At 42.9% G+C, this 25,280-nt stretch overlaps 1 pseudogene; it reads left to right on the top strand.

Moving 5' to 3' along the window:
• Nucleotides 1-237: 237 nt before the first annotated feature.
• On the top strand, nt 238-17,190 carry LOC119807150 (annotated as a pseudogene).
• Nucleotides 17,191-25,280: the final 8,090 nt, after the last annotated feature.

The following is a 25,280-nucleotide window of genomic DNA, read 5'->3' as shown; positions in this document are numbered from 1 at the left end:
AGGCAATGGTATGGTAAAGTAAATAAATATATATATATTATATATATATAATATATATATTAGAGACAAATAGATGCTTTTTAAAAGCAAAGGCAAGTGTGACTGTTAAATGTAGACACAGCCTTTTGGAGAAGATGATAGCTCTGCTCTAGCCTCACTTTTGACTTTGAGCAAGAAGTACCTGGGAAAGCCTATGGGGAGATGGCTCAGCGGATGAGTACAATGCGTGCATGAGGGATGGACAGCATATCCCCAGCCCTGTGTGATGCTGGGCAGGTGTGGGGATGGAGAGCAGATCCCAGCACCTGTGTGATGCTGGGCAGGTGTGGTGGCCCACCTGGAAGCTCAGCACTTGGAAGGCTGAGGCAAGGGAACCCCAAAGTAAGACAGGAAGTCAGACCAGCTGATTGGTTGTGCTCTGAGTTTAAATGAGGTTCCAATGTCTCAATATACAAGATGGAAAATGAGCAAAGAAGTCATCGACAATCAATTTCTGACCTCTGCATGTGTGAGCACATTGACTTAAATACACCACACACATAGCACACATGAACGTGCTTACATGTATTCTCCCTCTCTCTCTTCCTCCAAAAATAAAGAAGAGAAGGGAGGAAAGAAAGAAGGCTCCAAGTGTATTGAAAAGCTCAGTGGCTAGAGAAAAATGAATCAGGGCCACCTGGAAAGGAAATGAGACCCTGCCAAGAGTCAAGGACTATATTGGGTAGGTCTTTATAAGCCATGAAAAAAGATTCAGGAAGTGATAGCTTTTCAAATAAGCTTCACCCTGGGAACATGTCTGCACAAAAGACCATGCCATTCCCATAAGCACTGGCCCATATTCTAAAAGAGTGCTTTCCAATTTTATATTTCACTTTAGTTTTATAGGGGAGGCAGAGTTGCTAGTTTTCCTTGGGAACACAAAAATTGCCTTGGGAAAGGGTGGAGTTGTATGAATCACAGCTCTGTTACCCCCCCTTCCTCTCTCTTTATCTATCTGAACTTCTTACACTATAATGTAACCCCTACTTAGAGTGAACAACCTTTCCCTCCAAGAGGGGGCTACAATCTTCAGCTCAAATCTCAAGCATCTCTACTCTATGAAGACAACACCGCAAACACAACACAACCAAAATCCAACTTGTGTTTGTCTATAAATAAGTTTGAGTCTTCTCCATTTCCCACATCAGCAGGTTATCCATAGGGCACTACATTGATACAGGCTACCTGTCTAGTCAGAAACCATCATACATCTGAATGAACAAATTAATAACTTCATCAAGTTCTAGAACCAAATGAAAAGAGGAATAAGAGAGGGAGGAGAGCTGGAAAGTCTTGTGCCAGCAAAGGATACTTTCAGTGCTTCGAGCCAATTTCACGGGGGTGCCCTCAGCCTCACCTGAGCATTGGAATCACCTAGGGGTTGTGCAAGAACATTCAGATTCTCCTGCAATCATGATGTAGTTTGTTAGAATGCAGTCCGGGTGTTCAGGTTATGCAGTGATTTCCCTGATGATTGTCTTATGCATTCTGGTTAAAAGTTGTTTCAGGAGCCATCATTTCTTTGGCCTCTTGTCATTTCTTTTTGTGCATATGTGTGAAAGTATGCATTTGTATGTGCGTGTATGTGCATTGTGGCAGTCAGAGGATAGCCTTGGATATTATTCCTCAAGTAGTACCCATTTTTTAAGAGAGGGGATCTCTCACCAGCCTGTAGCTTGCCAACAAGGCTAGTCTAGCTCACCAGCAAGTCCCAGGAATTCCCTTGTTAATGCTTCTCCACCACTGAATTTTTTTTAGTCAGTGACTCAATCAAACTATAGAGCCACCAGCCAATGCTAGTCACAGAAGTCCCCAAACAATTGTTCTAAAGAGAGGGATAATTGCTAATACTTCGTAAGTGGCAAATTCCTACTGACTATGGGAATATAATGGTCTTTAGGGAAAGTATATGGAACACAGGGGACCACTGTGGCCCAAGAACCTCCCCTCCTTCCTCCTGAGCCTGTGAATTATCAGAGAACTTCCTCACCCTCTCAGGACCAAGTTTCAGATTAGACACAGGTTATTTTTGTCCAATTAATCCACCTCATTCAACAGATACTGCCTCATTTGTTTTCACGGTTGTTGATTTATTTATTAGGCTGAAAGCCCTGTGAACACAAAACATTTGCTTTTAGTTCCAATGAAGAAAGAAATATCAAAACATGTGTCCTGCCCTCCTGAGCACTTGTAGGTTATGTAGTCACAGAGGCAGCTTCCCCTCCATGCTGCACCTTTCTAAATCAAATGTGGGCAAGCATGTAATCTCTCTTTGTTGATTTGTAAATGAGCTTCATGGTAGTCTCTGCCTCCAAGAGACTTAATACAAGTTAAATAAGATGATTCCTTATCTTGTTTCCTATTACATCAGCCTGTAGTTGCTTAAGAAAGTCTTGTATCATGAGCTTGTTCAGTTATATGTGTTGATAGGTGGGATCATGAGTGTTCCTCTTCCCAAATTCTTTCTAGAACATAAACAGATGACAGTAAAGCTGACCCATCTGAGGGCTTCTCCACCAGTATCCTGGTAGCTGGGCTGGGATGGTGTGGTAATTTGAATGTAATTGACCTCCATAATCCCAAAGGGAATGGGACTATTAGTAGATGTGGCCTTGTTGAAATAGGTGTGGCCTTATTAGAGGAAGAGTGTCACCATGGGGTTAGGCTTTGAGGTGTCTTCTGCTCAAGCTTCAACTCAGTGTGACAGACAGACCATTTCCTCTTGTCGTCTATCAAGACATAGCCAGCACTCTGTTTGCCTGCACCATGTTACCTACCATGATGATAATGAACTGAACCTCTGAAACTGTAAGCCATCCCCAGTTAAATGGTTTCCTTTATAAGAGTTGCTGTGGTCATGATGTCTCTTCACAGCAATAGAAACCCTAACTAAGACAGATGGCTAGAGCAGGTGGGTGGTTAGTTAGGTCTGTATGCTGTCTAGGGTTAATGTGGACTTTCCACAAGCATGGGATGCTTCCAGTTGTTTAACTTCCCACTTGGAAGTTGGCCTCACCCTTGAATGTGGATTCTAAGGGGGAGGAAGTAGACATTTAAGCCTATTAAGGCTTGAACCTACAGTGGTTCAATGTCATGTTCTGCTTATTTTCTTGCTCAAAGTAGCTCCCGTGTTTTGCAGACATAAGAGAAGAGTGCCCTAGTTAGGGTTTCTATTGTTGTGATAAAACACCATGACCAAAAAGGAAGTTGTGGGGGAAAGATTTATTTGGTTTACACTTTCATCATCACTGTGGTGGTCATATATTTGAATTCTTCATCATCAGGGGTGGTGCTATTGACAGGAATTAGGAGGTGTGGCTTTGTTGGAGGGGTGTGACCTAGTTGGAGGAAGTCTGTCCCTAGGGCTGTGGGGTTTCAAATACTCAAGTCAAGTCCTCTCTTTCTCTCTCTTTCTGTTGCCTGCCAATCCAGATGGAGAACTCTGGGCCACCTCTCCAGCACCATGCCTGACTGTATGTCACCATGTTTTCCACCATGATGACAATGTACTAAACCTCTGAAACTGTAAGCAAGCCCCAGTTAAATCTTTCCCTTTATAAGAGTTTCCTTTATAAGAACTTTATAAATCATGTTTTTTTTTATCACAGCAATAGAAAATTGACTAAGACATCCTCAAATAAAGTTAGGACAGGAACTCAAAAAGAGAAGGAGCCTGGAGGCAGGAGATAATACAGAGACCTTAGAGGAATGCTGCTTACTGGCTTGCTCATCCTGGGATGCTTAGCCTACATTCCTAAGAACCCAGGATACCAACCCAGGAATGGCACCACCCACAATGGGCTGGGCCCTTTTACATCAATCATTGATTAAGAAAATATCCTATAGGCTGACCTATGACCCAATCTAATGGAAATTTTTTTTTCATTGAGGTTCTCTCTTCTCAGATGATTTTAGTCTGTGTCAAGTTGACATAAAACTATCCAGCACAAATAGTTACACACCTCTCCAGTGGAGGAATGATGTTCCAGTTTTGTATTTAGTCCAACATCATTTACAAAGCATATGGCAAAGTGTCCAGCATATTAAATTATAATATTTCAAAAATAGCATCTATTTAGCAATAACCAAATGATATTATAATAACCTCATGGTGGTATTCTGATCTTTTCAAAAAATTAATGGAAGTTATGATCAGCGCACGAGTGAATAAAAGAGAGGAGAGAGACCATGGTAATCACTGAAAAGAAGCATCTCCTCCCCTGTGGGAGGCATTAGTCACCCAGTATTTGATGAGCAGCATCAGACTGCAGGAAGTTGCTGTCAGAATCCTTCTAAGGCAGCTATTGTGAAGTTGTATAGCAGAGGGGACTTCCCAGGAGACTCATTTCATTGCCCATGATGGGTGTGATGAGAGCTTTTGTGTGAAGGTGGCACCATTCACAAGGAACAGAATGAGTCACTGAATGAAATCATAGCTTCTAAGAAAAATTGGACTGGCTCAATGGAGCTGAAAGATCAAGGAAATCCAGTCTTAGGATCTATATAGGGCAAGGAGAGACTGTAGTGCCTCAATTCCTAGCATATAAGGGTGATACTGAATTCTTTTTAGGATGAAGATAACTCACCATTTAGAAACTGATGGCAAAAGGAAAATTACAAATGAGACAAGCAAATAATATAAGATACTTAAAAATAATTCACTATTGCCTGGGGATAACACGCTTAGGAAAGTCCTTGCTAGTTGAGGATAAAATTTGGGTTTGATCCCCAGAACCCATGCAAAAATGTAGGATGTGGTGGTACACACTTAAAGATCCAGCACTGGGGAGATGGATGGGCAGATCCCTGGGGTTCATTGAACATCCAGTTCAACTTATTCCATAATATCCAGGCCAATAAGATACTCCATCTTACAAAAACAAGAAGTTCAGAAGCTTCTAAGGAACAACATCCAAGGTTGGCCCCTGGATTCTACATACATGTGCACCCAAACAAACACACACTCACACAAACACACCCCACACAAAAGATAATACCTCATGACAAAGTTGAGTTAGTTTATTGAAGTTATCTAAGCAACAAGTAGACTTGAGAATAAAACCAATATCATTGACCACATGAACACTCGCTTCAAACATGGAATCCGGTACCATAGTCTGAAATGCTTCAAAATATGAAACTTTAATGTCTTTTGGCAGGTGTTTCTCCTTCCTCAGCAGTCATACAATTCAAAGACAACACAATAATATACAGTATCCAGACCCTCTGTGTATTTTCTATCTTATTTATTTATTTATTTATTATGTATACAAAGCTTTTCTTTTTTGTTTAAACAGAAAAAGGGGAAATGATGGAGGAGTGTCTATGTGTTACTTTCATTGGTTAATTAATAAAGAAACTGCTTGGCCCAATAGGACAGAAAATTAGGTAGGCAGAGTAAACAGAACAGAATGCTGGGTAGAAGGCAGTGGGACAGACACTTTAGGCAGTCGCCATATGCAGTCGCCATGCTTCTCCTCTCCGACATAGATGCAGGTTAAGATCTCTCCTGGTAAGCCATCCACCTCGTGGTGCTACATGGATTACTAAATATGGGTTAATCCAGATGTGAGTAAGAGACTAAAACTAATGGGCCCAGCAGTATTTAAATGAATACAGTTTCCGTGTAATTATTTTGGGTAAAGCTAGCCAGGTGGCGGGACACAGCCCCGCCGTTCCTTCTACACAGTGTGTATGCCTGCAGGCCAGAAGAGGACATCAGACCCCATTACAGATGGTTGTGAGCCACCACGTGGTTGCTGGGAATTGAACTCAGGACCTTTGGAAGAGGAGGCAATGCTCTTAACCTCTGAGCCATCTTGCCAGCCCATATTTTAAACTCTATTTCTTTTATTTTTATTTATTTATTTATTTATTTATTTATTTATTTATTTATTTGGTTTTCTGAGGATAGGTTTCTCTGTGTATCTTTGGCTGTCCTGGCACTCACTCTGTAGATCAAGTTGTCCTTGAACTCACAGAGATCCACCTGCCTCTGCCTCCCAAGTGTTGGAATTAAACGTTTGTGCCACCACACCTTGAACTCACAGAGATCTGCCTGCCTCTGCCTCTCAATTGTTGGGATTAAAGGTATGTGCCACCACACATATTTTATTTTAAGGACTTTATCCTTTTTCTTTTCTCTCCATCCACATGAGTCTTTAATTTGTTAAGCTCTATGGCTAGGATTAAAGCTATGGCTTTGACAACTGGATCCACCCCATTCCTTAGCTTTCTGAGAGTCTAGCCTCATGGCCTAGGTGCTGCTGGAGCCATGTTTAGTGCCACAACTCTATGGCATTTCAAGGTCCCTGCCACCACCAAGAAGCTTGCTGTCTGCTACTCATAAACACCAGTTAAGTGCTTTGGGCAGAACCTCTTAAAAGATCTGTAAGTTTTTAGCGGGGCGGTGGTGGCGCACGCCTTTAATCCCAGCACTTGGGAGGCAGAGGCAGGCGGATCTCTGTGAGTTCGAGACCAGCCTGGTCTACAAGAGCTAGTTCCAGGACAGGCTCCAAAGCCACAGAGAAACCCTGTCTCGAAAAACCAAAAAAAAAAAAAAAAAAAAAAAAGATCTGTAAGTTTTTTGCAGCTAAAGCCGAGTCAGGAAATCTCTCTTAAATGAGAAGTGATTGCCTCTAGCAAACAGAGCCCATCTGAGAAAATGCTGCTTTTTCTTTTTTTGTCTATAATTACTTTTCAAACTCTCTCAGGTTTTATGTGGATATAGTTGTCTACATTGGCACCATTTGTTGACAGAGATTTCCATCCTGCCGGATCCCAAAGAAACACACAGAGGCTTGCATTAATTATAAATTGGTTGGCCTATTAGCTTAGGTTTCTTATTAACTCTTATATGTTACATTAGCCCATAATTCTTGTCTGTGTTAACCATGTGGCTTGGTACCTTTTATCAGTGAGGGGCTTCCTTCTTGTTTTCTCTGTGTCTGGCTTCCTCTGTGTCTGGGTGATGACTGCAGACTGAGACTTTCCTCTTGCCAGAATTTGCCTGTTCTTGTCACCTTGCCTCTACTTCCTGCCTGGTCACCCTGCCTATACTTCCTGGCTACTGTCATTGACAGAGGTTTTTTGTTCCGCCCAGTCCCACAACTGTTCAGTCCCAAAGAAACACACAGAGACTTACATTAATTATAAACTGGTTGGCCTATTAGCTCAGATTTCTTATTAACTCTTATACCTTACATTAGCCCAAAATTCTTGTCTTTGTTAGCCACATGGCTTGGTATCTTTTATCAGTGAGGTGTTCTTCTTGCTTCCTCTGTGTCTGGCTACCTCTGTGTCTGGGTGATGACTGTAGACTGATTCTTTTCCCAGAATTCTCTTGTTCTTGTCACCTCTTCTATACTTCCTGCCTGGTTGTCCCACCTATACTGCCCAACTACTGGCCAATCAACGTTTTATGAAAGCAATACAACTTGTAACTCTTTGCAGGGTACAAGATCATTGTCCCACAGCACCACTCCTAGGGACCTTCTTCCACAAGCCAGGCCCTGCTGAAGAGCCTACATTCTTTAAGTTGCTACTTGCTAAGAATGATGGATTTAAAACATAAGACACTTCAGAGTCAAATGATAACATTCTGTGCTTTTGCTATTTCAAAGGAGATTTAAAAAAAACCCGAGGGTGTGAGTTTAAAAATATTGTTATGGGGATGTTAGCTACAACCTTGTCTTATAGTGGGAAAAAAAAGCATTAAGCTACTACCTGCCATGTTACCAAAGAGTATGAATCAACGATATTACCACACAGAGACACAGAGCAGAACCCAGATTCTAGCACCAAATAGCATTCCTCAGCCTCTAAAAAGAGTCAAGATGCATAAGCAAGTAGGAGATGTTTATAATACATTATATACAGACGTTTCCATGATTTCAAGTAACTGAATAGTATGCATGGAAAGACTAGGAGAAATATACAGTGCTAACTAGGGTTCTAGTTACATGATAGTGTTATTGGTGCCTCTGGGTTTTCTTTCATTTTGCTCAATTGTAGATTAATTCAGAGACATGGGTATGGGCTACTTTTGATGGAAAGGAAAAGAAGACAAACTATTTAATTGGAAACAATAATGACAAAAGAGCCAAGAGATTTCAATGTGGGACAAGAATTAGAATTTTAAAACATATTTGGAAAACACCTGGAATCCTACCAATACCCACAAGCCCATCTTAATGTGACTTTTCTCTGCCAACGGCCACCCACCTGGCAATGTTTGTCTCCAGCATTTGCAGTGCAGGCATTGAAAATCAGATCCAGCTGTTGGCTTGAAGGTACACAGAATTGACACAAGGACAAATGTGAGGAGATCCCCAAAGAGCAACTTGCCCTTCGCACTGGCCAGTCGCCCTAAGCTACTTGGGAAGTTCCAAGACAGTGAAAAACTTTGTCTCAAAAAGTCAAGGTTAACAACCACTGAGGAACAGTAGATACCACCTACACATACATATGCACTTGCACACACATGCTAGTGGGAATGTGTGTGCGTGCATGCACACACACATAGGCAAGTGCAGAGACAGATACAGATAGACAGACAGACAGAGTAGCCTGACTCTATTTGAAAGGAAGTGAAAAAAAATCCCCCAGCCATGGCAGAGAATGGACCAGCCCTCCCCAAACCTCCTCTCTCTGCTTTACTGCCTCTAGCAGAAACCAAGACAGGAAAGATGAAATGCACTGGCCACGTGTCAGCAAAGAGGTAGCCATTCATCCCCATATAGAGCATCGGTGCTCTATGAACAGTTGCAGGTAGAGTGGGCAATAGGCCAGAAGACACCAACCCCAGCGCTCACTCCTGACTTCACTGTGGATACCTGGCCCGGCAGCCAGCCTGCCATGGGCCAGCAGAAAGGATCTGTTTATCAGCTTGAATATTTGCAGCAGATGAAATGGGGTCACCTTCTACACATCTGCTAACTCCTCAGGGTGCAATTTCCCAGTATAAGCTGTGTGGACAGGTTTTTTCCATGTGATGGGTCCTCTTGTCTCTAGAGAGAGTGGCCTCACGGATAGGCCAGCACTACTAAAAGCAAAGTGTGTCACGCATTTATCTAATTAACAGAGTGTTTATGGCAGATAAGGGAAGTAAGGCAATAGAACCCAACGGCATAAAGGAGAAGGGTAGGATCAGTAAGCATTACAGTGTGTGAAACAAGAAAGTGTTTCCATCTTTATCTTGTCTTATATGACTTGCATGCAAAACACATGCAAAAATTTGGAGACTACCACAGTAAATCTTGACAATAAACAAGGCCCAACGAGAGGACAGGGTAGGTAAGGAAGGGGCTGGTGAGCTGAGACGGGGATTCTTTAATTATTAAGAGAGATGCTGGAAGGCAGGTGGGCTGACCCATAGAAGTCAATGAATCTGGAAAGAGCTAAGTTAAATAAAGCCCGTGTTGTTCTTTAACTGAGTGATACATCTTTTATTAAAAGTAAAAAGTAAAAGCAGCATGGGGTTGTTGGAGAAGCTCTAGTTGGGCGCTAGCTACTGAGGAACACGCCTTGCCAACGGCTACAGGGAAATCATCTTTCCCTGGGCCCACATAGGGAAGGGTAGGCTTTTCTTCCTGGTAGATTTTTTTTGAAGGTGGGAGCAAAAGCAATTCTGTCCCCATATAACATCCTACCCTAAGCCACCTGAGTGTATGGGAAGGCCACACTGGCTTGGTCCTTGCCCGCGACAAGCGGCAAGCCCGAGAAAGCTGAAACAACATCCCAGAGGGTAGGGTTTAGTCAGTCTGAGTTCCCGGCCTCTGTGAAATGACCTCAGAGAACCTGGGGTCATCTGGGGTTGGAGCTGGCAGCATTTGGCTGGAGGATAAAATGTTTCTACCTTCTCAATGTGTTTTCTTTACTGGAAAAAAAAGGGATTCAATGAAATAAACAGAATTTTGTAGAAAACCTTAAATATGGTGTCTCCCTGACTTTGCAAAATAAACAAAGAGTGAAGGTGTATTTGCGCCCACTTTCGCCTACTTGTTAGCATGACCTGGGAGTCTGTACGGCATTGTACTGAAGAATAAACATTCAGTCTAAGGGACTGTCTTGTGGATTAAATTGTATTAAGAACTAAGCTGATTAAAAACATAGCCTCCCTCACTTTTATTCCAGGTGTCTTTCTAGAGCACAGAAATGTAAACTCCAGCCAGGTGAACAAAATGTAAGTGCAGACTCCATGCCAAAAGAAATAGAGCTTTGCACTCCTTCCCCGAGTCGACTTCCACTTGGAAGGTTTCTTTCCTCACAAGAAACACGTGTCAAAGGATATAAAAGTGGCTTTCTGTTTGGGTCTAGAACCAGAAATCAAAAGACAATGGAGAAAAACTTCAGCTCAGCTTTTCTAGATTGGAAATGGTGTGCGAATTTTGCTGTTTCCCCAGCATGCAGAATGGGTCTGATGTAATACTTCCTTCATTCTCCCAGTGAATCACCATTTTGTGTGGGGAACATTAGCACTGATGTAAAAGTTCCCATATGAGGGAGGGGAAACCAGCAAAGCTTCAAAGATTGGTAAATAAAATAATTTTGTCTGGATCCCCCTAACTCTCCCGTTCCCCCCACCCCCCAAACAGGTCCGTAGGCTGTAGAAATGCATCATTTAGGTTGCCCCTTCAGGTAGTTCATGGAGAACTAATATTGAGGTTGTTATTTGGGGTTTCTTTGTGCAATTTGTCCATTTGCATTCGTTATGATTTTGCCTTTCTTTAATAAATGGCCCGAAATTTCCTTCAGATGTTCCAGAAGATGTTTTCGCTGGCTGGAAGAAAACATAAGAGTCAACAAGTTCATTGCAAGGATGTCCAAGTCATCCATTTGAATGGGCCTACTGTGCCAGGCACGTCGATGTCTCTGACTTCCGTTCCAGAGCTGAACAGCATGGATGACTTTCTACAAAGCACATCCTGGAAACCTTTTATCCACAAAGGCTGTATACCAAGCTCATTCTATGTAGCCCAGGAATAACGGCAGGTATGGGCAACAAGATCCCGTCACTTTGTGGAATTCAGGCTCTACCAGGAAGACAGACATCAAGTTAGAAATCAGCAGTAAGACTTGGGCATATGGAGGGAATTAACCACTGCTATGGGCTTGACCCAGGCATCTGGAAGCTCCCCTCTCTAAAGAAGTGGAAACTGCTGAAAGATGCTCAAGACAGTGCCAAGCCAAGAAGAGGCATGCACCATAGATCATCAGAAATGGCTGAGGAAGGCAATTCTTTCTCCATTCATACTGCAGTCTCTGTACATGTTGCTCTTAGTCTCTAGGCCCACCATCTTATGTTCAAACCCTGTTTTCGTTTCTCTTCTGACCCTTTTGGAAAACAATGTAAAAATGAAAACTGCTCTCCGGCGTGGCTGTGCCAAATCCAGAAGACCCTCACACAAACTTCTCTTCTGTCCACACTTGAAGACAATGGGTTCAGGGCCTTTAGAGGGGTGCTCAGCGAGCTAACATAGGATCCAGAGCCAGGTAGATGTTCAAACGCCAGGTTCCCAACACTTTATTGAGGTTTCTCCGTTCAGATCTATATTTCATCAAGGGGTATTTCAATTAAAAACACTGCCCATGAGCAGTAAAATAATTACGAACTAGTTAATAATAAAATGATTATGAGTTAATTCATAATTGCTCCAGGCCCCTCCAGCTGTTTTAAGTTGGACTCTCAGAAGATGTGAGTCGGGAATTTGAATTTTGTCAAGCTACGTAAACGCATCCCATGGGTAGGAGAATTTCTGAACCTCAGCCAACTTCCATGCACTGGTGAGAAAGATTAAGTAGCAGGCAGAAACAGACAGCTGCTGATACCGTCCTCTGTGTCCCAGCCACCGTCTTGGGTTGGTCTTCTCACCTGAGGCCGTACTACAAGGCAGAGAGCCTTTCAAACTGCAGATCGTTTGGCTTCACATTTGGGCAAGTTCTCTAGGCAGGGCTCAGGGAGCTGCAGGCTCCGCTGCAGCAGAGGGGTGGAAAGTGAGACTTTTTCAGAGGAAGTAAGGCAGAACTCAGAAAAACAAACATCCTGAGGCTGGTGTGCCAGAGGCCACTGGCAAAATCTATAGCCTACTGCTAAGTGAGTTAAACAAACACATTACCCGGCCATCCAGGAAACCTGAAGCAGATGCCTGGAAGCAGGACGTGTGATTGCAACCTGGGAAGAAATATGCTGAGGAGTGCTGGTGTGGGGTGAGGCACAGAGTGCACAGAATAGAAGCAACGGGAATCTCCGAGAGGCAGTATAGCCAAGACGGGGAGGTGGGATTCCAGTCATGGGGCTCAAAGCAAGTTTAAGCCTGGAGAGAGAATTGTTAGAGATGTTAGGGTCTGGGCCTCAGCAACCCTAACAAGCTAGGCTCAACCTCAGTAGGTTAGGGACACAGAGTGAAAACCAGAGAAGGGGGATTTATTCAAAGCAATCACATCATGCAGAGAAGCAAAGCAGTCCAGTGACTCTCCCACCACCAGCGAGTTAATCTCGGGATCCCGACCGGAGATGTGGGGTTAAACCAAAGGTTAGAGTTCTGCGCAGCCAATAAGTGCTGGTCAAGGTGTGACCCTGACCACAGCTGATCCACCGGTGTCTCAGCTTCAGTCTGCCTTGCAAGACGGCCTGACCAGCAGTCATAGCTGCATGGAATCGCCTTCTAGAACACAAGTTTCTTCCGCTGGCAAGAGGATTCTGTGTATCCTCTTCTCAGCATGGGATTTTTAGGCAAATCCTGATTTCTTGGAGACCATTGTTTCAATAGGTCTGGGAGCCAAAGTCAAGGGTAAGGTGTCCTGTAGAAAATCTTCAGTCCTGCCAGGGCATTCACATAACGCAAAGCTGTGTGCCTTTCTTTCTCCTGCCCATGGACATGCCTGGAGCCAGCTACAGCCAGAGCAACAGTAATGGAGACCCACTGGCTCTGGCGGGCACTTAGGAACTTTAGCATGCTAAAAAGATGTGGTACTGCCTACCCACCCATTAAATCACAAGAAATACCAGTTCTGGTTCAAAATAGGAACGAAGGCAGTGTCCTCCCAACAACTTCAGCAATGTCCCAAATTTTCTTCTGCTAGGGATTGATACTTTGGAGGAAACTCAAAACACCAGTTTCTGGCAGACAAACACACCAACTGTATCGGCGTCCTTCACAAACTTCATCCGGCGAATTGATATTCAGTGAGACATTGAGATATTCCTCAGCACAGGAGACACAGTGGCCCAGCACAGTCTGCTCTGATTTTAATAATAATAATAATAATAATAATAATAATAATAATAAAGACTCCAAGTCATTGCCTGTGGTTTCCTTTGCTTTAAATGGATGTTAACAATGAACATGGTGTCACATGCCTATTATTCCAGCAACTGGAAGTAGGAGAGGATCAAGAATTGCAGGCCAGCTTGGCCCACAGAGTGAGATCTTCACTAGGGAAATCAGGAGGGAGAGAGGGACGGAAGGAGGGATAGGTGAATGGCTATGTTCTACAGGCCTTTCCTCTGTGGACTCAGTTTTTAATATTTTAGCCCATGGGCACTGCTGGATCTGGCCCTACGGCAGTTCGGGCTGTTTCTCCCAGCCTCCCATGTGGGCTCATCTCAGAATCTGCACCCCCATTCTCTGACATGGTCTCCCCAGGAGCTCTTCCTTTCTCCCACTCATGATGGCATTTAATTAACTATAATTTTTGCTTGCTTTTAATTAAGGAAACACTGTTTGCGCTCTTCGTGGGATCATCCACTGAATGCCATCTAGACTCTTGACATTTATTTAGGAAATAGCATTTTGCAGAGTTTTTATAGCATGAATATTAGATGATGAGGATAATTCAAAACCCTCTGCAGACAGAGAGGCTCATGTGCCCTCCTGAATATTACAGAGCAGTGAGGTCAGCCAGTCTTGAAATCACAGCTGCACTTCGGGTTTACAGTATCAGCAACAACTTGCTAGCTTGTACTTTAAGCTAGCCACCCAAACTTTGGCTATATTTTGTGAAATATAACAAAAATCGCAGGGGACTAGGGATGTAACTCCACGAAGAACATTGTTTAGCATAGGGCAGATCCTGGATTTGATTTCTAGAGCCACCAAAAATAACAGTCCTCGGGAAGCGATTCCCTTTACTGCCAGCAGCTTCTAAGCATTATAATTGTCAAAAGATACCCAATTACTCCCTTAAGTAAAAGTTTTGAGATCTAGGTGTGGGTTCCTGGAAGATACTCTCATTCTTGGAGGGAGGGCAATGAAGAGAAGAGAAAAAAGTCAGGAAGGGAGGGAGGAAGGAAGGGAGGGAGAGAGGGAGGGAGGAAAGAAAAAGTGGGAGGCAGGGGAGAGGAAGATTGTGCCAACCCTTGTCTTATGTCTCTTGCTGCACTCAGGTTGTTTCTTCTTTCTAGTCAAGACACCGGGTCCACTTGATGTTAATAAAAGGTTGCTTTGCTGTGGGAAACCAGGCCTCTTCCCTACGTTGCCTAAGGAGCAGGGGTTGTTAGAGAACTCACACAGCAAAATAAATCTGCGTCCTCGGTCTTTCCTGGGCCTCTCTTAAGAGCTGCACAGGCCAAAAATACAGGCTGTAGAGCGACTTATTTGGCTCCAAGTTGTCCTGCCCTGTTTTCTATAATCTGGAGGCAATTGTGAACTTCTTAAAAAAGCAAGCTATCAATGTCATACAAAGACCCATGGCTCACACAGCATCCCAGGTGTCAGTAGTGGGGCAAAGATAACTCCTGAGAAGAGAGAAAGTACCACATGGGGCCAGTGTGGGGACAGTAATTGGAGGGACCATTGGAAGATTTCAACTTCCTCAAATAATGTAGGCATATTCTCATGTAGACATACAATATGCATTTATTGAGTATTAATGTCTAAATAATTGGCATATGACCTAATCTTACTTAGCATGTCAGATTTTTGGTCTCAGAGGCACCTCATTGGAGGGTTTTAGAAGGCCCTCTTGAGCAACAATCCTTGCCACCTGAGTTTTTCCTCTTGCATCTTGCACTGAAGAGCTAGTTTTTGGTACTCTGAAGGCAGGTACTACTTTAAAGCAAACATATAATGCCGTATACTTATGCTATATTCTAAGCCCTGGAACTTCTACTCCCTGAGTTCTTCGAGGATATCAAGCATATTAATATTGGTGTGTTGGAGAGAACTGTATTGGTGAGATAAGATGAATCTGCAGCTCAGAAAATTTAAAATATGAAAAAATATATACTTGATTAGGGAGCTCGTGGGTCATGCAGGATGGGAGTTATATGAAGACTCTGGCTTTAAATTGGCTTGGGTTCCCAGTTCTGCTACAGATGAGGCATGAGCAAGCCGTCGCAGCTCCCAGTGCTTCGATTTTCACCTTTGTGTAGAGTTAATGGGACCTCTTTCACAATTGCTTTCACAAGGAATAAAGTAGTATTCTTCTAAGGTCTGGACTAAAGACTGAAGACCTGTGACTACATGTCCATGTAAGGACCAGGTGATGAAGTAAATCTAGTGGCCAGCCCCGCCCACCACTTCCTGAATTGTAAGGTGAGGCAGCAATGCCAGGCTCCATGTGCATGTCTCCTTCGTACCTGGTGCTCAGACCCTTCAGCCACGGCTCACAGTCACCTCTCCCTGTTCAGCGTCTCACAAAACTAGCCTCATAGAACTTTCTAGAAATTATACCTCTGTTAGTTTGAATCTAATCACTAGAGGCATAGTAAAAAAAGGTCTCAGAGATGCCGGCCTGGCAGTCAGAAATGTTTCTGAGCTAACCGGATTTCCTGAAATGGAGAGGGGGTGGTGGTTTCAGTCCATGCTGGCACACAGTATTCCCAAAGATAATGCCAACATGGCCAGACTTTATTTGAACTGTATGCATTTGTGAAGGTCCTGGCTTCTCCAGCTATAACTGTTGCTGGAGCCATTGAGCCAATCAATATCAGCAGAAGAACCCTACAGAGAGCTGCATCCAAAAAATGATGCTGGTGGAAATCATATGTAAACTAGAGGACTCGTGGCAGTGTCCGCAGCGATGCAGGGCTCCAATAGCAAGGACACCTCAGAGACCAGGTGCCACCTAGCCTTGAAGGCATACGCACACTGCATGGTATAGCATTTCAGACTATATCAGTAGAGCAAAGACACTCCATCAGACTCCCGTCCAGCTCTGTGCACCGAAGGCTCAAGATCCCCATCACAATTCTCAATGATGCCCAGGATTCATAAACTTGTGTGGTGTTTGGACCTCTTGGCCACTGGTGAAGGAACTCAAGAGAAGGGTTAGATAGTGCGGAAGCTGGTTTCCTTCCAGGAAATCAGCCTAGTAGGTGCTGCTGTTGGCACATCAGAGAAGGCACAACCAGAGTCTACGTGGTCTCAGACCTCTACCCAGCTCTCATATCTATATCCACTGCACGGTCAAGAACAAGTGGGACCAGAGGAGGGCTCTGTTTGATGATTTTTGTTGCGTTGTCTGACATTTGTGATAATGCAACTGCAAAAATCATCTGTTGAGAGTGTTGGATGGTATTGTCACCTACGATATGAAGAAAAACACTTGAAAACATCCTTTCAGAAGTGGAAGCCACTATGGTCTTCAAATGGGCCAGTCTTACAGACCAAATGAGGTTAGAGCATTCATTGGTCTTCATCTATGCCAGAAGAGAAATAATGTCATCAACAAGTTACTGTTTAGCAGTGTTGTTATGAAGAATAAAGACCTGCGGAGTTCTGCCCTCAGAGACCTCCCCGTAACCACCACTGCTTTAAAATATACTTGGTCTAACTCTGTGTGCTACGCCAAGTCAAGACAGGTGATTAATGTCAGAGTAGGAATGGTACTGGATACACTATACACACCTTGAAGACTGTTGGTGACTTCGACATCATCCAAGAGGGTTTCCTGTGGAGTCTAAAGTCAGAGTAAAGAATGCAGAACTCTGCAATGACATTGATCAGCAGGTGACTGGCACCATTGGCGAGGGTGAGGTGGACAGGGCTAAATGGAGTTGCGGCCTACCTTGCATCTCCTTCCTGTTCTACTGCTGACAGGGTTGTGACTGAGGTTTGCAATCAGCTGGGATCATCTTGGTCTGTGTGGGTCTTCAGTTCACCTACCCCTGATCTTCATTCAGATTACTTCAGGGTTCATAATGAGTAATCATGTGTGGCATTTTTTTTTTTTTTTTGGTTTTTCGAGACAGGGTTTCCCTGTAGTTTCTAGAGCCTGTCCTGGAGCTAGCTCTTGTAGACCAGGCTGGCCTCGAACTCAGAGATCCGCCTGCCTCTGCCTCCCGAGTGCTGGGATTAAAGGCGTGCGCCACCACCGCCCGGCCATGTGTGGCATTTTGAAAGTACCCTTTAAAAAATAAATAATTTGTGTCTTTTGAAAAAGTAGAGGGAGATACCTATGTTTTAATCCGAGGTCTACCTCTCCTAGCTATGTAAACTTGGGTTACCTTTTTGCTGCGTGGGAATACTGAACTATGTGAGTATTTGAATCCTTGAAGTAAATTGTTTAATGTAGCATTAATTATTGCAATGATTGAATTAATTAAATATTCTAAAATGATCAACATGGTGTATAGCATATATCCAATAAATTATGCTATGCTTATTTTTCAAGCATACACATTTAAAAATAATCTTATTATATTATGATTACTTTAAAATATTTTACTGGGATAAGTATACGTAAGAAAGCATACAAAGCACCTATTTCTCAGCATACACTTCAGTATGCATAAAGACACTGTGGTTGTAGAGCCCTCACCACCATTCATCTCTGGAACATTCTAGTTATCCCACACTAAAATTCTGAACCTCTCAGAGATTACTCTGTGCTCTCTCCCTTGAGCTCACTCCTGGAAATAACTTCTAACCCTAGGAATTGGTCTAGTCTAGGTCATTTGTGAAAGCAGAGTCACACAGTGGCTGTCCTTTGGGTCTAGCTTGTTTCATGTGGCAGGATTTCTTTGGGGTGACTCAGTTCAGGTCAGGTACCTGGCTCTGGCATCTGCAGTGAGGAAGTGTGTACTCGCCTGGTGACAGCTTAGAAGAAAAGGATAGATGATGAGGTGAGGGTCCCTTTACTCCCTTCAATGCTTTCCCCCTAGTGACCTAATTTCTTCACACTAAACTCTATTTCTTAACAGTTCTTTGACCTTCTAATAGCATCACAGACTGCCAAGCAAGCCTTCCACACACTGTCCTGCGGGGAACACATTCAAACAGCAAGGAGTGATAGACAGACAACACCACTGAGTTTGGATCAAATAACTTTTCCTTGTGGGGGCTGCCATGTGCAGTTTGGAAAATTCAACCACATCTCTTGTCTCTACCTGCACTTATTTTCCCATTCCTTGACAATCAAAAAATGTCTAGATATTACACCCACCCTCTGGGTGAATTGAATTCACCCAGTTGCCTCAGACTAAGAACGACTGTTCCCTAGATCATGGATGCCTACACGAACTGCAAAAGACTCACCATGGAGTACATAAAGTTCTGTCTTAGGTCTTTCCTACCTTACAGTATGGAGAGATTTTCACCATTTTCCTGGGAAAACTGGACAGCCAACCAAAAGTTCCCCAGAGTGGCATACGGCCTGCTGTTAGTATCTAGATCAGCCACACTTGACTAAATCAGCGTCAAGAACAATGTCAATGTCAAAGGCCAAGGCAGTCTCTTTATTTTACCAATGAAAGTAACACATAGACAGAAGGCCCTTCTACACCATCAATGCAAAGAGCTAGAAACAGACGAAAGTAAATCAAATGAGAGTGGGCTCTGATTCCACCAATGCAAATATTTAATAATTTTGTCAAAATTTCATAAAAGTATATATATAATATATATATTATATATATATTATATTATATATATATTATATATATATATATATATATAACTAGACATTCAGACACGTGCACGTGTTCATATCCAAGTTGTAGGGTTGTGTTCTCAGTGACAAAGCAAAAATTTGTAGCACACAAACCTTTGAACAGCAGTTTATCTTGTTTTCTCCCTTGGGAACAGAAAATGTCACCAAGAGCTCAGAGCATGGCATCTGAGGAGAACTTTATCAAAGTTATTTGCTGTTGTTGCTTATTAAATAAGATTCCTAAATCTAGACCAGTGAGATGGTTCAAGAGGTAAGGGAGCTGCTGCCAAGCCAAGCCTGCCAACCTGAAATGGACCCCCAGACCCCACATGGTGGGACTGGCTCATGAAAATTATCCTCTGAACTACACACACACATGCACACACACTGCACAGAACAGGGAAGAGGGAATGAGGGAGGGAGGGAGAGGAGGAGGAGGAAGACAGAGAGAAACACAACTGTAAAGATTAAAGATATTCAAATCTTTAAAAGTTGCAAGCAACAAGTTTCAGATCCGTGGGATACGAACTATGCCATAAGCAGCGCTTTGATCGCACCCTTCCCTAAGAGCCTGCCAAGAACTCTGATGCTTAATTAAGCCTTCAAATTGCATTTGTTTTGAGACAGATCTCACTATGAAGCCATGGCTGGCCTGGAACTCTGCTGTGTATGCCAGGCTGGTTTCAAACTCACAGAGATCTGCCTGCGTTTCCCCCTGAGTATGACAGTAAGAAGGGGATGAGCCATCATCACACCCAACTAAGCCTTAGGATTTGAAGAAGGCAGCGTAAACATGGAGTCAAGTGTCACTCCAAATCAACTAGACTGGAAGTGACAGGGGACACGAAGAGGAAGAATTTAGGATTTCTTTGCTGATGTTATTTCCATCTTTCTCGTGACTTCCACCTCCTCCGTCTCCTTCCACCCCCGTTCTTCTTCCCTTAGCTTCATGCTGGGGATTCAGTCTGCACAGCGTTAAGCTTTTAACAGAAGTTCAGTCAGTGACTGCAGCCTAACAAAAGACCCAAGCTACAACTAAGGGAAACAAAATAGACAAACTTTGTGTGTGTGCGCACGTGTGCGTGTACACAAGTACATGTGTGTAGGTGCACATACACATGTGTGCACATGCATGTAGAGACCAGAGAACAGCTTTGTGTGTTGTGTCTCTGTCACTATTCATGTCCACCCCTTGGTTCCTTTTCTAAGGAAAGATTTCCCATCGGTTTGGAGCTAACTTAACTGTCCAGTGATCAGCCTGCCTTGGCCTCACCAGTGCTGGAATCCAGGCTACCACGTCTGAATTCTGGAGACAGAATTTTTCTGACTGAGTTACCTGTTCAGCCCTAAACAAACTTATATTTGAATATGTTATTTGTCTTGCAGGAATACGATATTGTGACTTCTATTTTACATTTGTTTTCAGAATTTCTTGCATGAGTACTGTGTTCACATCATTTCTTTCCTTCTTCTTCCCCTCTTACACCTCCCATGACACCTGATTTCCTCTCAAATTCATGACCTCTTCCTCTTTAGTTCTTATTGTTACATATGTGTTTGTACATATGTATATGCATATATATACGTATATATGTGTATATGTGTGTATATATATGTGTGTGTGTATGTGTGTGTGTGTGTGTGTGTATGCACAGTCGTCTCCATATATCTAGTGATCACTTGTCCTGGAGAAAACAGATTCTTCCTTTCTCAGTAGCCATAGATTCCTTGCAGCTCTTCACCTGGACATGGGACCTTATAAATCTTCCCCTGTCCATGTTAGCATGTCAGCGAGTGCCATTATGCTGCTCTTGTGTAGGTAGTCATGTTGTTGTGTAGTGTGGAGCAGCAGGCCGCTTCCTGCCACCCAGCTCCCGGCCACCTGGCTAGCTTATGCCCCAGAATAACAACACACAAACTGTATTCATTTAAACACAGCCTGGCCATTAGTTTCAGCCTCTTACTCACATCTTGACTAACCCATATCTAATAATCTGTGTAACACCACGAGTGGTGTCTTACCAGGAAAATTCTAGCATACATCCATCTTGGGGCGGAGCTTCATCGCATCTGTCTCAGAGAGGAGAGGCATGGCAACTCTCTGAGCCATCTACCTCACTTTCTTCTTCCTGTTCTGTCTACTCCACCCACCTAAGGACTGGCCTATTAAATGGGCCAAGGTAGTTTCTTTATTAAAGAATGAAATCAACACAAACAGAAGACTCTCCCACATCATTGTTGGGAGTTCATGGATGCAGCAGGCGTCTTTGTCCTTTGGCTCTTACAGTCATTCTTTCTCTTCTTTAGCAAATTTTCTTGGCACTTAGGTAGAGGGGTGACACTGTAGATGTGTTGACTGGGGTTGGGGTTACACTGCAGATGTGTCAACTGGGGTTGGGCCTTACACTGCAGATGTGTTGACTGGGTTGGGGGTAACACTGTAGATGTGTCGACTGGGTTGGGGGTTACACTGTAGATGTGTCCACTGGGATAGAGGGTTACACTGTAGATGTGTTGACTGGGGTTGGGCACCCCACCGTCATTTATTTGCTGCCTTTTGTCCAGTTATGGGTCTCTGTAGTAGCCTCTCTTGCAAAAAGAAGCTTCTTTTATGAGGGCTGAGAGTCATGCATATTTGTGGTTAAGTCTTTAGAACACAGTTAGAAATTATACTGCCCTCAGAAAATGGCAGAGAAGGATCTCCTTTAGGATCTATGGCCTCTCCAGTCATGGGTGGTTGACTATGTTTAGAATATAAGGCATAAGTTCCTTCCTGTTGAAGGGACTCTCAGTCCAACTAAGCACTTAGTATGCACACACGTACATGGTCACATGTGTGTGTATGTGTAAATACATGCATGTATTTTAAGAATGCTTAAAAATAACGTTTCCCTATGATTTTTCCAAATATCCTTTGTGTTATTTACCCCTTTTCCCTCTATACCCAGGTGAAGTTCTCCCCATTTTCCCATTCACCAGTATTCTCCAGTCCCTCTTCCCCATTTAACCCATGGTCTCTTCCCTCTTTCCTGGCTTTGAAGCTTATTTCTGGTTAAGTATCCAAATCCAAAGACACAGAGCGAAGATCCACAATAAAAAAATGACAAGTGGTGTTTGTCCTTCTAGGCCTGGGTAACTTTAATATTTTAAAGAAGCAGCTGACTTCACCTGAAATTTACAGCCACAGATCTCAAATAGGGGTTCAATAGCACTTGTCAAGACCATGGGGCAGTGTGGGACTTTCAATGTCCACTTTGTCCAGAATAGCTAATCCATGAATAAGCCTAGGCAATCTTACAGGTATCTTTGGAGGACTGTGACATACTTAAAAGAGAAATCAGCCTAACACAGCTTCTGCCAATGTTCCCATGTGGTGCATGATATCTCCAAATGGTGGAACATATGAGATCCAGTCAGAAAAATCCCTAATAGAGCTTTTCCATGAAGCATCTTAACCCTTCTAATACGGCCACTAGGTAACAGATGCCATGCCCCCCTTTCTATTCATATATTCTGTAAACACAAGCACAGAAAAACAGGAAACTCACTGTACTTGATACAGCCTGCCTTCTCCATTAATTGATAACTGGTCCAAGGCCAAGAGCATCTCCCCTGTCAGAGGGCCCACTATCATGATGACCTTCAGCATCACATGCAAACGCTGGCCCAAACCCAGATAGTCAAATATTTTGCACATTGGTATAATCACAGACAGAGATATTTTGGATTCTTGTGGCCTTAAACAATTCGCAAACTTTAAATTTTCCTTCAAGCCTGCCTGTAATTTACTAAGCATACTTAATGGAATCCATGCTACATGGATTCAAACACTGCACATTCATGTCAGTTTGGACAGAGTTCCAAAAGAGTTCAGGCAATGATAAAGGAACAGATGAATAAATACACTCTGCCTTTGTTGCTTGCCTGTCTCGATTATTAAAGATCTCTTATCCCCTGCTTTCTCTCACCTTTTCTCTTTCATCTCTTCCTCAAAATGGAGTATATGCATTACAGCTGAAATAAGGTTTCTGAAAAGTGAAACAGACCTCATTATCTCTTTGCTTAAAACTCTCCAGTGAGATTCCATTGTCTGGATCATCCAATCCATGTTACCCTCTCCATTGAGATTCCATTGTCTGGATCATCCAGCCCATGCTACTCTCTCCAGTGACGTTTCATTGTCTGGGGTAATCCAGCCCATGCTACCCTCTCCAGTGACATTTTATTGTTTGGGATCATCCAGTTCGTGCTACCCTCAAGGATATCCTGAATGATTTTTTCGAGATGGCCTAATCACAAACCCCAAGTGGTCTCAACCTTTCTCTGTCTTCATTTCTCATGAGAAGTTAATGTAGTCCATGTCCCTTCATTTGTATGGGCCTGAAGAAACCTTGTCTACACAGCCTGCTTCTCACTCTTGGTTGGTGAAGTCTACTTACTATCTTCTTTGCAGCCGTTTCAGTTTATAGAGACTTGTTTATGAATTGCGCTTGCTAATGCATTTCAGAATCTCCCCATCCCACTGTAGAGCTAATTTCTAACCCTTTCACAAAGTCGACACAATAACTCTTGATTTAATGAATAAATGCATATCATCTCAGAAAGAGGATAACAGCTTAATGCCTGAGATCAAATTTAAGTTCAGTGATTAACAGTGATATGCCTATTTAACCCCCTTTATTTCTTTTCTGTGCCCTTTTGCTCCCTTACCAAGTTTGAAACAGGAAGTCTCAATTTTCTGAAATGAGAAAGCAAAGGCAACCTCAAATAGGGTCACTGCCTATGCTTCATTCCCATGTGTATGGTAACAAAATCTAATCTTAATTCACTTATAGTTGGTCAAAACTATCTATTTTATCAAATTATCTTCATTTAACAAGAAAACCAAAACCTCCTTTCACTGCCATAGGAAGTCAGAGTTTGTCAAGCTAACATGAACTTGTACCCAGTGAGGTTTGACTTCTATTGCAACCCCAAAGACCACAAAAATGGGAGGAATTTGAGAAGTGAAGTAAGTTCTTGAGCCTCCAGTGTGGGCCTAAGAATCTTTGTGTTGTGTGTTATCCATCTCATCCACACCATAGGTCTTGGAACAGACACATGGCGTAGCGTGGAGGTTTCAAAGACGGTTTTCACAGCAACCCTTTGTGACCTTTTGAGTTTGTAGTGTAACCTTTGAAAGCAGCTTGGCCAGATCCCATGTTGTCCGAGGCTCACACAGCTCTCCTCTGGATGAGGTGCACTGTGAGGACAAGGAGGTTCAGGGAGGAGCACCGAGCAAGCTGTGATGTGGCCAAGTGAATGAGGCTGTTTTGACAATAAATGCCCAGATGCACATTTTATTGCTGGTTGTGTTGTATTCAATGTTTTAAATAATTTATAGATCTCTATAGTTTTATATTTTTTCTTCTCAAAGCTTGGAGAAAGGGTCACCTTTCCCTTTCTTCCACGATCCCCTGAACAGAACTTGGTAACTTAGCCACATCCAACTGTAATGCAGTTTATACACAGGTTCAGGGAGAAAGACAAACAGAAAACCACCAAATTCTGATGTAGACATTCCAATATTAAAGGATATATCTGTGTTTCTTAACTAGTAGGCCTTTCAAAATACTCTACTGGATGAAAAAATGAACAAACAACCCCAAAGGGCAGCTCCCTCAGAAAGACGAAATTGTTCAGAGTGTTTACTAGCAATATTCTTAAGGCAGGATTGGGCAAGGGAGCAAGAGCTGTGAAATAGAACCAGGAGTAGGCTCAGTCACCCCACAGGGTCCTTGGGAGCTAAGAAGATAACCATCCCAGCGAGATATGTTTAGGGCAGTAATGAGCTTGAATAACTAGTGCATGTGTATCAAACGAAAACTGGATCAGTCTTTGGATGTACTTGGCTCCAGGAGGAGGAGGCAACTCTGGGTGTCTCACTGCACAACTGAAAACATCTGTTGGCAGCACTTCCAGCTAAGGCAAGGAGTTGGTCACTGTGGCTGGATGTGTGCACCGCTGTGCTTCGGAGGAAGTCAATTACTACTGTACAAGAAAAGAACATAGTCATTTTCTCTGACTAAATTTCTATGCAAACATTAAAACTGAACATTTTGGTGTAATAAGCAAGAGTCTAGATGGCAGAGTTCCTGTTGGAGAAACAACTGGTCTAAATTTTTAGAATAAAGATCAAAAGGAAGTGTCTACCATATCTATATTTTTTAATGTTTAAAAAATTGGATTTCTGCACCACTTAGGGTTTTATTAAATTGTGTTTGACAAGTGTTTGTTGTACATGTATGTCTGATCCGAATACTGATATAAAAATAATATGTTCATTTCTATTTTACATATATAAAAATAGCATACTTTTTTTTTCTAGG

This window comes from Arvicola amphibius, chromosome 2 (genome assembly GCF_903992535.2).
Source record: "Arvicola amphibius chromosome 2, mArvAmp1.2, whole genome shotgun sequence".
Lineage (NCBI taxonomy): Eukaryota > Metazoa > Chordata > Mammalia > Rodentia > Cricetidae > Arvicola > Arvicola amphibius.
This window is presented reverse-complemented; position numbering and strand designations above follow the sequence as displayed.